Below are 12,813 nucleotides of genomic sequence, written 5' to 3'. Positions count from 1 at the left end.
CGCTCCAGCTCCAGCTCCTACTGCTGCTCCAGTCCCAGCTCCTGCAACTGCTCCAGCTCCAGCTCCAGCTCCTGCAGCCGCTCCAGCTCCAGCTCCTACTGCTGCTCCAGTCCCAGCTCCTGCAACTGCTCCAGCTCCAGCTCCAGCTCCTGTAGCCGCTACAGCTCCGGTTCCTGCAACTGCTCCAGCTCCTGCAGCCGCTCCAGCTCCTGTGGCCGTGTCAGAGAAACGAGCTGTAGCAGTGCAAGTTGACCCTGCAGAGGGTATTCCAATCCCTGTGGCAGACCCTGTAACAAAGTCAGAGAAACGAGCAGTAGCAGTGCAAGCTGCCCCTGTAGAGAAGGTGAAAATATGGTACAGAAATTCAAGTCGTTTAGAACGCAGAGAGTCTTCTGCCAATCCAGGTAAGGCTTCTGCCAAAACTAAGTATAGAGATGACGAAGATGATGACGACGCTGGGCCATCAAGGATTCAGGAGGAGGAAGATGAGGATGCCGAAAGAGCAACAGTAACTACGCGAAGCCTAAACGAGCGCGAGCTACGAGATGTGCGAAAAGATTTTGGTCGCTGTATAGGTGAGCAGCTTGTCACCTGGCTGCTCCGGTGCTGGGACTCTGGAGCCAATTGTGTGGAATTAGACGGCAGGGAAGCCAGACGGTTGGGATCCCTTGCTCGAGACGCCGGCATTGACAAAGCAATTGCAGATGGAGCACGACCCACCAGCCTCTGGAGGCGTCTCCTCTCAGCTGTGAGGGAAAGGTATCCCTTCAAGGAAGATATTTTATGTGTACCAGGCAAGTGGACCACTATGGAGAAGGGAATCCAGTACCTGAGGGAATTAGCCGTACGGGAAGTGATTTATGAGGATCCAGACCAGACACAAACATCCAAAGATCCAGATGGAGTCAAGTGTACACGACCCATGTGGCGGAAGTTTGTACGGAGTGCACCATCATCATATGCCAGCTCATTGGCAGTAATGGCCTGGAAAGAGGATGAGGAACCCACAGTGGATGAAGCGGCTAAACAACTCCGGCAGTACGAAGAAAGTCTCTCCTCTTCCTTACAGGCCTGCGTCTCAGCTGTGGAGAAACTGTCTGAAGAGGTCCACCAACTTAAAGAGAATCTATCTTCCCCCCAACCTGAACCAACCAGTGTCCAACGACCAAAAGAGAACACTTGGGAGAAACTTTCTGAAAAGGTTCACCAACTTGAAGAGAGATTATTCTCCTCTGTACCTGTACAAAGCAGTGTCTCAGCTGTCAGGGGTAGGCGTTCACCCACACAAGGAAGACGATATGGTGGGTACTCACCCCGTGCCACCCTGTGGTTTTACTTACGAGACCATGGAGAGGACATGAGAAAATGGGATGGAAAATCTACTGCGACCCTAGAGGCACGGGTACGTGAGTTGCAAAAGAAAACAATCAGGAAAAAGGGATTCTCTGAAAAGTTTGCTGCTCCAACTTCCAGCAGACAGTCCTTCAAACACAGAAACGAAGAAGATTCTGACCAGGATTAGGGGGGCCCTGCCTCCAGCCAGGGGGAGGAAAGGGACAATCGAGTTTATTGGACTGTGTGGATTCGATGGCCTGGCACGTCACACGCACAGAAGTATAAGGCTTTAGTAGACACTGGTGCACAATGTACTATAATGCCATCGAGCTATAAAGGACCAGAGCCCATCTATATTTGTGGAGTGACAGGGGGATCTCAGCAGTTGACTGTATTGGAGGCTGAAGTGAGTCTGACTGGGAATGAGTGGGAAAAGCACCGCATTGTGACTGGTCCGGATGCTCCATGTATCCTTGGCATAGACTATCTTAGAAGAGGATATTGCAAGGACCCAAAAGGGTTCCGGTGGGCTTTTGGTATAGCTGCCTTAGAGACAGAGGGCATTAAACAATTATCTACCTTGCCTGGTCTCTCAGAGGACCCCTCTGTTGTGGGGTTGCTGAGGGTCGAAGAACAGCAAGTGCCAATCGCTACCACAACTGTGCACCGGCGGCAATATCGCACTAACCGAGACTCCCTGATTCCCATCCATAAGCTAATTCGTCAATTGGAGAGCCAAGGAGTGATCAGCAAGACCCATTCACCTTTCAATAGCCCCATATGGCCAGTGCGAAAGTCTAATGGCGAGTGGAGACTAACAGTGGACTATCGTGGCCTGAACGAAGTCACGCCACCACTGAGTGCTGCAGTGCCGGACATGCTGGAACTTCAGTATGAACTTGAGTCAAAGGCAGCCAAGTGGTACGCCACAATTGATATCGCTAATGCATTTTTCTCCATCCCTCTAGCAGCAGAGTGCAGGCCACAATTTGCCTTCACTTGGAGGGGAGTTCAATATACTTGGAATCGGCTGCCCCAGGGGTGGAAACACAGCCCTACCATTTGCCATGGACTGATCCAATCTGCGCTAGAGCAGGGGGAAGCTCCTGAACACCTGCAGTACATCGATGACATTATTGTGTGGGGTGACACAGCAGAGGAAGTTTTCGAGAAAGGGAAGAAAATAGTCCAAATCCTTCTGAAAGCCGGTTTTGCCATAAAACAGAATAAAGTCAAAGGACCTGCACGAGAGATCCAGTTTTTAGGAATAAAATGGCAAGATGGACGTCGTCAAATCCCAATGGATGTGATCAACAAAATAACAGCTATGTCTCCACCAACTAACAAAAAAGAAACACAGACTTTCCTAGGTGTTGTGGGGTTTTGGAGAATGCACATCCCAAATTACAGTCTGATTGTAAACCCGCTCTACCAAGTAACCCGTAAGAAGAATGAGTTTGAATGGGGCCCTGAACAACGACAAGCCTTTGAACAAATCAAGCAGGAAATAGTCCATGCAGTAGCCCTTGGGCCAGTTCGAACAGGACCAGATGTAAAGAATGTGCTCTACACTGCAGCCGGGGAGAACGGCCCCACCTGGAGCCTCTGGCAGAAAGAACCTGGGGAAACTCGAGGTCGGCCCCTGGGGTTTTGGAGTCGGGGATACAGAGGATCTGAGGCCCGCTATACTCCAACTGAAAAGGAGATATTGGCAGCATATGAAGGAGTTCGATCTGCTTCGGAGGTGGTCGGTACTGAAGCGCAACTCCTCCTAGCACCCCGATTGCCAGTACTAGGCTGGATGTTCAAGGGAAGGGTCCCCTCTACGCATCATGCAACTGATGCTACATGGAGCAAGTGGGTTGCACTGATTACTCAGCGGGCTCGAATAGGAAACCCCAGTCGCCCAGGAATATTGGAAGTGATCATGGACTGGCCAGAAGGCAAATACTTTGGGATATCATCAGAGGAGGAGGTGGGTCGTGCTGAAGAAGCCCCACTGTACAACCAGCTGCCAGAGAATGAAAAGAAATATGCCCTGTTCACTGATGGGTCCTGTCGTATTGTGGGGAAGCATCGGAGATGGAAGGCTGCTGTATGGAGTCCTACGCGATGAGTTGCAGAAGCTGCTGAGGGAGAAGGTGAATCGAGTCAGTTTGCAGAAGTGAAAGCCATTCAGCTGGCTTTAGACATTGCTGAACGAGAAAAATGGCCAGTTCTCTATCTCTACACCGATTCATGGATGGTAGCAAATGCCCTGTGGGGATGGTTACAGCAATGGAAGCAAAACAACTGGCAGCGTAGGGGCAAACCCATCTGGGCTGCTGCATTGTGGCAAGATATTGCTGCTCGGGTAGAGAACCTGGCTGTGAAAGTACGCCACGTAGATGCTCATGTGCCCAAGAATCGGGCTACTGAAGAACATCAAAACAACCAGCAGGTAGATCAGGCTGCTAAGATTGAAGTAGCTCAGGTGGACCTGGATTGGCAGCATAAAGGTGAATTATTTATAGCCCGATGGGCCCATGACACCTCAGGCCATCAAGGTAGAGATGCAACATACAGATGGGCTCGTGATCGAGGGGTGGACTTGACCATGGACGCTATAGCACAGGTTATTCATGACTGTGAAACATGTGCTGCAATCAAGCAAGCCAAACGGTCAAAGCCTCTTTGGTATGGAGGACGGTGGCTGAAATATAAATATGGAGAGGCCTGGCAGATTGATTACATCACACTCCCTCAAACTCGTAATGGCAAGCGCCACGTACTTACAATGGTGGAAGCAACCACCGGATGGCTGGAAACATACCCGGTGCCTCATGCCACCGCCCGGAATACCATCCTGGGCCTTGAAAAGCAAGTCCTATGGCGACATGGCACCCCAGAAAGAATAGAGTCAGACAATGGGACTCACTTCCGAAACAACCTTATAGACACTTGGGCCAAAGAACATGGTATTGAATGGGTGTATCACATCCCCTATCATGCACCAGCCTCCGGGAAAGTTGAACGATACAATGGCCTGTTAAAGACTACATTGAAAGCAATGGGCGCTGGGACGTTCAAAAACTGGGATACGCATTTGGCAAAGGCCACCTGGTTAGTCAATACTAGGGGATCTACCAACCGAGCTGGACCTGCCCAATCAAACCTGTTACGTACTGTAGATGGGGATAAAGTTCCTGTAGTGCATGTAAAAAATATGCTAGGTAAAACAGTCTGGGCTACTCCTGCCTCAGGAAAAGGCAAACCTATTCGTGGAATTGTTTTCGCTCAGGGACCTGGATACACTTGGTGGGTGATGCAAAAGAACGGAGAGGTCCGGTGTGTACCTCAAGGAGATTTAATACTGGGTGAGAATAGCCCATGAACTGAATTGTACCATGTTAATTAGTATATTATACTGTATGTTATCACTACCATGATTACTATAGGTGACTAATTAGAATGTATGGAAAAGAGTGTAACCTGAGCATGACATAAATGGTATGGAATAAGGGGTGGATAGATGTCCTGGTTTCAGTTAGAACAGAATTAATTTTCTTCCTAGTAGCTGGTGGAATGCTGTGTTTTGGCTTAGGATGAGAAGAGTGCTGATAACACCCCGATGCTTTAATTGTTGCAGAGCAGTGCTTATACTAAGCCAAGGACATCTCAGCCTTTTGCTCTGTCCTGCCAACGGGCAGGCTGGGGGTGCAGTAAGAGCTGGGAGGGGACAGACCCAGGACAGGTGACCCAAACTAGCCAAAGGGGTATTCCATACCATCTGACGTCATGCTAAACAATATATAGGGGTGGCTAGCTGGGGGGGAAGTGGGGCCGGACTGCTCGGGGTTAGGCTGGGCATCGGTCAGCGAGTGGTGAGCAATTGCATTGTGCATCACTTGTTTGTACATACTATTATTACTTTCCTATTATCATCATTGTATTATTATTGTTATTATTTTTATTATTATTTTGTTATTATTATTTTCCTGTCTTATTAAACTGTCTTTATCTCAACTCACGGGCTTCACTTTCCATTTCTCTCCCCCGTCCCGGAGAGGGAGGGGGGAGGGTGAGCGAACGGCTGCGTGGTGTTTAGCTGCCGGCCGGGTTAAACCACAACACTCGTTTAGAAAAAATGGCACCTCCTTCTAACGAGCTCCGGAGAACCCAATTAACAGCATAACTGGAAGAGGCTGCCTTGCTGGCAATGTTTCAAGATGGTAACAAATGGGTTTTCTACATAATGTCTGCTTGTTCGGGGAGGTTTGGACTTACAGCCTATGGCATTTAGGTCCTGGGGTTTGCCTCATACAGGTTGTTCTCCACAGCTGGACCAGGTTCCTCAGAGCACCCACCAGCTCCTCGTGCGTGAAACCCCTCTGAGCAAACACCAACACAGCACAGGCTGCTGCTTAACACCAGCAGCGCAGCTTTCCAAACTCCCCTCTTCTTTCCCCCTCCAGCGGGCTGCTCGTGTTCACCTCAGGCCTTCCACAACAAAGCCCCCTTTGCACGGATCGCCGTGCACTTTGACAGCCCCAAGGCGCTCTCTGGGGCGCCTGTCCCAGCTGGGACCGCCACCTCAGCCTTGACTCACCCTTCAACGAAGCCAAACTCCTCCGTCAAGCCTGACAGGGAGCCCCAGCACCTACCGGGCAGCGCTGACAGCCGCAGCCTCTCCTCTCCCTCAGCGCCCCGCCGCCGCCTCCATTAGGTGCCTCGCCCCGCCGGCTGCCGATCTCCAGCGCCGCGCAGCACCTGGGGGTCAGCCGGGCGTCAGGGCGGCCCCTGGTACCGCAAAAGCCCCCGGCACCGCAAAACCCCCCGGCAGGGCTGGGGACATGGCCCCGCTCCCCTCCCACCGCCACACCGAGCGCGTGTGTGTATATATAGAGGGGGGGGGAGCCCGGTCTCGGCTGGCTCCGTCCCATTTCAAGGCACGGAAAGCGAAGTTGCTCGCCCTGCCCGTGTGCCCCCCATACCCCCGGCTCTGTCACAGCCCAACCGCGCCCCGTTCCCCCCTCACAGAGCCGGGGAAGGGGTGCTCGCAGCCGCCCCTCTCCTCAGGGCCGGCCGGGGGAGCGCCTCGCCTTCTCCCCGGGGGTCTCCCGTGGCCGCTTGGGGTCGCCTCCTGCAGCCGCCTCGCCCCCCTCTCCTCTCAGCCCCGCCGCCTGCCTCCTCCTCCGCCGCCGCCGTTTTGTGTCTCTGGGAGTCGTCCGCTGCCGGCGGGGCGGGCGCTGAGCCGTCCCCGAGTCCCAGCTCCGCCGGCCGCCCGGGCCCTCGCCTCGCAGCCCGCGGCACCCACTCGCATCCTCCTGGCACCTCGCAGCTTCCCCCCCCGTCCCCGGGAGGGTTTGAGAGCCGGGCAGGGCCAGGCAGCGGCGGGCCGCGGTGCCTCAGCCTCCCCCGGCAGGGAGCGGGGCGGAGCCACTCCGCCCGGCAGGCGGCGGCCGGCCCGGCCTGGCTCGGCTCGCCTCGGCTCAGGGCATAAAGGCGCTGAGGGCGCCCGGCTCCCCGACCTCGGCTTCTTCTCCAGCCCCGAGTTCCCCTCAGGTGCCCGGTGCTGAGGGAGGAATGCCCTCCGGGGCTGGCTGGGACACCCCCAAAACCTTTGGAGAAAAAACAAACAAACAGCGAACAAACAAAAAACCCACCCCCAACCCCCTTTTTTTCCACCTCCAAGTTGAATAAAGAGGAGCTCTTCCTTCAGTACGTGTCCAGATATCTTAGTCTACGCTTCGCTTTAACTCCCACTACGTACTTCTCTTCAATACCGCTGCTTTTAGCAATGTTTTTACCTCAGACGCTAAAAGTTGATCTTTTCCCCAAGTCAGAAAAACCAGAATGGGGCTTCTGGGAACCCTTAGCTGTGACAGCTGTTCATGTCCAACCTAGATTTACTCCTTTATATATATTTAACTGTGAAGGTCTTCTTCTCTCCAGACTAATAACGGGGAGAAGTTTGCCCAAAACTTTGAAGAGCAAAAGTTTTGATGCCAGGAACGCTCCTGCTTCCTCGTTGCCTGTCATTCCCTTTTAAGTATGAAATTTTCCAGTTGCAATGCAATGAGCTGACTGTGGTTCCAGAGGTAAAGATGCATTTAGGATACCAGGTTTTCAACATCGTCTTGAAGTGGATAAGAAGAAACACATTTTTGCCTCAATGATATTTTTTTTTCCTCTCCTTTGCCTGGAGATGCAATGAAAGCTTCCTGTTGTCCGCTCAACACAGGCATCTTCTTCACGGTAGCTTTTTAAATACAGTGCTAACAACACAGCTCTTTGTTCCCTTCTGTACATCTACTGAAACGCAGATTAGGTGCCAGGCGTAGGTCAGTCTTGGAAAAAGCTGCCACCCCTAACACACTGACGGAAACGTCGGCATTGAGTTGCGCCTGGCTCACGATTTGCCAGTGTTTGCCTAGAAAGCTCCATGGTTTATATAGCATAGATAGATCCTGAAACAATTGAGAAAAGTTAGACTTGGAGCACTGTGTCCAGCAGTTCTGGGCTCCCCAGTACAAAAAAGACAGGGGTCTCCTGGAAAGAGTCCAGCGGAGGGCAACAAAGACGATAATGGGGCCTGGAGCATCTCCCCTGTGAGGAAAGGCTGAGAGACCCGGGGCTGTTCAGCCTGGAGAAAAGACTGAGAGGGGATCTCCTCAATGTGTATAAATATCTGAGATGTGGTGGACAGAGGGATTTGGCCAACCTCTTTTCAGTGGTTTGTGGGGACAGGACAAGGGGCAATGGCCACAAAATGGAGCCCAGGAAGCTCCGCACCAACATGTGAAAGAACTTCTTCACGGTGAGGGTGACGGAGCACTGGGACAGGCAGCCCAGGGAGGTTGTGGAGTCTCCTTCTCTGGAGATATTCAAGGCCCATCTGGATGCCTACCTGGGCAACCTGCTCTAAGGAACCTGCTTTGGCAGGGGAGTTGGACCCGATGATCTCTGGAGGTCCCTTCCAACCCCTACAATTCTAACAAAAAGGACTGGTTCATATTCATACTGGTGCCACAGTGGTGGAAGACGCTTATTAGACTGGCCTAGAAACCTGAAGTAATGTGCTCAGGAGTGCTAGCTAGTATCCCAAAAACTCAGCCCTGTAGAATGCAGTCACGGGAGAAAGATGACAATGCACTTACAACAGATTAGGAAAAAAGCTAGGAAGCAGAAATGGATATTTTTATGGTGTACTCTTTTGAGCACCTCAGAAGTTCTTGTCACCTGTCTTGTCTGTGATTCCTCAACTTCATGTTCATTATATAAAGGATTTCTCAAAAAGTCATTTTAGAGAACAAGAAAAGCAAACCATATACACAATCCCATTAAAAATGTCAAGCATAGATAAAAAACATCATACGATGGGTGAGCAATGTCTGACGGGTAGGGCTCAGAGGGTTATGGTAAATGGGGCTACATCAGGCTGGTGGCTGGTCACCAGTGGGGTCCCCCAGGGCTCCGTTTTAGGGCCAGTTCTTTTCAATGCTTTTATAAACAATTTGGATGTAGGACTAGAAGGTGTTTTGAGCAAATTTGCTGATGACACTAAACTTGAAGTTGTTGACTGTTGAGGGTGGAAAGGCCTTGCAGAGAGATCTGGACAGATTGGAGAGCTGGGCGATCACCAACCGCATGAAGTTTTACAAGAGCAAGTGCCGGGTCCTGCACCGGGGACGGGGCAACCCTGGTTATATGTACAGACTGGGCGATGAGATGCTGGAGAGCAGCTCTGCAGAGACGGATCTAGGGGGGTCGTGGTTGACAGCAAGTTGAGTATGAGCCAGCAGTGTGCCCTGGCAGCCAGGAGGGCCAACCATACCCTGGGGTGCATCAAGCACAGCACTGCTAATCGGTCGAGGGAGGTGATTGTCCTGCACTGCTCCGCGCTGTGCGGCCTCACCTCGAGCACTGTGTGCAGTTCTGGGCACCACAGTACAAAAAGAACATTAAACTGTTGGAGAGTGTCCAGAGAAGAGCTACGAAGATGGTGAAGGGCCTTGAGGGGAAGACATATGAGGAGCGGCTGAGGGCACTGGGCCCGTGCGGCCTGGAAAGGAGCAGGCTGAGGGGAGACCTCATCGCGGTCTACAGCTTCCTCATGAAAGAATCATAGAAACACAAGGTTGGAAAGGACCCACAAGATCATCTAGTCCAACCATCCTTCTATTACCATTACTACCTATTACTAAAATAGCAGTAAGCACAAATGAAAGCTTAAGAACACTTTCTATTACTATAAAAATAAATAATTTGTAATACATGGTTAGTAATATTTAGCAAACAGTGTGCTACCACCATCACAATGGCCTATTACCCCTTCTAGCTTCAGAGGCATCCTTACACATCCAAAATAGAGAGGAGGATATAAACTATATGGATCTCTCTCAGCAGTGGTTTCACAACAATTAGAAGGAAGAAACAGTTGCTGAGAAGCCACAACAAGCTCAAGTTAATTTCTGGACTTTGAATAATTACTCCTTAAGTTCTCTCTCTCTCCATACAGTAGAGCACGCTCCTGACTAACTTGTACAGTGCACTCTGAATAGGAGAGATTTGTTTGCCTAAGCTAAAGGAAGAAATAGAAAAGCAAGAAAGCTACTTAACTTTTAACACTTAAATTAAATGTTAAGTTACAAAAGTTCACAGGCCATGAGATAACATAAATAAATCCCTTCTCGAGCTAAAAGATCTCATTTTTTTTTTCAGGAGCGGCCTCCCTGAATCTAAATAATCCTCTCACAGGCAGAACAGAGTGTCCGTTCTAACTCTTTATCAGATGTGGAAGAAGAGATCGAGATGACCAGTGCCTAAAAAAAAGAGGCACTCTCTTTTCAAGGCAGACTGATCGGCACAACAAATTTCATCTGTTCTCAAGCACAAGCAACTCTAAGATAAATGGGTTCAAGGATCTTCAATGTGAAGAGTGAATATCCAAGCGTATACTGGGAACACCTGACTTGGACCATGGACGCCTCACACAGATTTCTGAGGAGTTCGGACAACTCCGAAATCATCTTTTACAGGAAGAGACCAGAGAATTTGACTCAGTGTAAAACTGGCACAGGCAGAAATCTCCCCAATTACAGATGCTCAAGCGCATTAGTTAAAAAGAGATTAGAGTGTGACTAGAGAGAAGTCTCAAACTCTTGTTATATACTTAAATTTCTCTCCAAGGATGGAACAACTGCTATCACCGTGCATGACTGGCTGTAGAGGGAGAGAGCGAGTGAAAGACAGAAAAGCACCTTCCCTTCGTAGCCCTCCCGCTCCCAAAATGGTTCCCAAGGAAAACTACTGACAGACTAAGGTTAACTGCTTTGAAAGGGCTGTGTGGGTGGACCCATTGTCTTCAAGTTCAAGCTTTTTCCTGCAGAAACTGCCAACAGTTATGCCAAATGTAACAATTGTTTTGCAAGGTGGATAAACGTCTTCCAGACTGAAAGGGAGAAGTCGTACTGTTGTTGTTGTCTGTGCACAGACACCTAAGCAGTAAAGAGCAATGCTAAACAACCACGATACCCCAGAACACACAAATACTGCGTAACAGTGACAGAAAGTGCTAGAATTCAAAACAAAAATTACCTTCACCAAATCGGTTTTGTCGTAGTCTTCTCTCTGGTTGTAAATACACTGATTAATGACGCCATATACTTTTTCCAGGTGATAAATGTCAAATCCCTTCGTTATCTCAGTGACAAAGCATAACAATTTCTGAAGACAACAATGGAGCAAAACAACAACTTTAGAATAGTACCAGATCCTTTGAATACGCTCTATATGTTTTCAGAGGTTGAACAGTAACAATACAAGTGAGAGCCTACTTTTACTTACGCTATTAAATAAAATGTGACACTTCAGAGAACAGATTAAATATCCCATGAGATTTCAGCAGGGAAAATGAGTTAATTTTTCATATTTCAGAGAAAGGAAAGGCTGAAATTTCGGACAATCTTTTACTACTAACCAATCTATCACATCAGTGGTTGTAATTGTAAGTCGACTGCTCCCAAAGCAGCAGGGAATGACACGATCCTCTTTGTAGGACAGCTGCTGCCACAGCAAAGCCACTGTTGCATTTCATTAGAGAAGCGTTGCAGCAGCGTGGGGCACTGTAAAAAGGCTGCAGATCTTGTAGATACAGCTGTGCCAGCTGGAAAAGGAAGCACCCTTAGGTGATTACCTTTACCCACGTGTGCCATGCCTACAACTCTGCTGGCAGAACAGATTGCTCAAACGCCCAGAGCAAAGGTGGATTAGTTTGCTCAATCCTACCTTTAAATTCAGGGGTGGGTAAATAGCAAAGCGACTGCTTGTAGCAATCACCTCTCTCTCACACAGTCATTTCTATTACCAAAGATGCAGAGATGATAATCTCTGGCACAGCAACAGTGACAAGCTAGTGGCAGCACCTTCTTCCACTGCCACAGCTGTCCATTACCTGTGTGAGCCTGCAAGCATGTAGCTTTAGGGAGCAGCCATACCAAATGGAAATACTACTGCCCCCTGGAAATAATGCTGCTTATCATCTTATCAGCAAACTCTGCCTCCTTCATATATATATATATATATATATATATATATACACACACACACACAATATAAGAAATTCTAATACTGCACTTTCAAGGAATTTCAGAAAAGTAGTCACTTCTCCATGGCTAGCTAGTTTACGTCAACCTGCTAACTTCAGGTTTAATATCATCACTGCAAGAAATAAAGATCCTTTTCAGGTTCTTAGTACATCAAAGCATGAAAAAAAATCCCCAAATAAAAGCCCTCAAACCCATCATAAGAATTATGAATCATTAAAATGATATCCATAATAGTACTAGCAGGTTGTCAGTGTGGTATTTTAAAATTCAGCAAGGCCTTTTGTCTTAAAAATTAGGCAAAGAATCTGTCTCCTAAACTACAGATAACCAGAAGCAAATGGTAGCCTACAGAAATCTCCATGAGGTGTGGAAACTAAACAGTCACAGTGCATTAAAGGCTGAATTATTTCACTATCTGTATGTCCTTCCAATTAATTGTTTTAATTGGCATTGGTTAACAATGGGCTTAATTTGCAATTTTACATGACGCAGGAATATGTCCTATTTGAGCATTAAAAAAAAGCTGAAATTAGACATACTTTGAGCTCATAGCGATCCACAATAACTATGTAGTCTGTCTCCGTAGGGACTTGTACAGTGTTCTCATCACTTATCTGTTGTTGGTCTTCTTCCCAAGAACGTTCAGGAGTCACCGCTTGAAATGCCCAGGAATCTGGAAGGACACAGATTTCTTCAGTCAGGTTTTCTGTTTATCTAGAATACAGTCTCAGTGAAGTATCCTGTACCTGCCAAACAGTCTCTTTCTACAAATACAGAGACAGAATTGTTATCGTCTTCACTGAGAAATACTTGGCTTCTCCCTTCTTTCCAGCTAAAGTCACTGCTCCACAAAAATTAGAAACTAAGACAAAAAAAGCAAACAAAAATA

The sequence above is a fragment of the Anas platyrhynchos genome, chromosome 36 (assembly GCF_047663525.1).
Source record: "Anas platyrhynchos isolate ZD024472 breed Pekin duck chromosome 36, IASCAAS_PekinDuck_T2T, whole genome shotgun sequence".
In the NCBI taxonomy this organism is placed as follows: domain Eukaryota; kingdom Metazoa; phylum Chordata; class Aves; order Anseriformes; family Anatidae; genus Anas; species Anas platyrhynchos.
Note: the sequence above shows the minus strand (reverse complement) of the source record.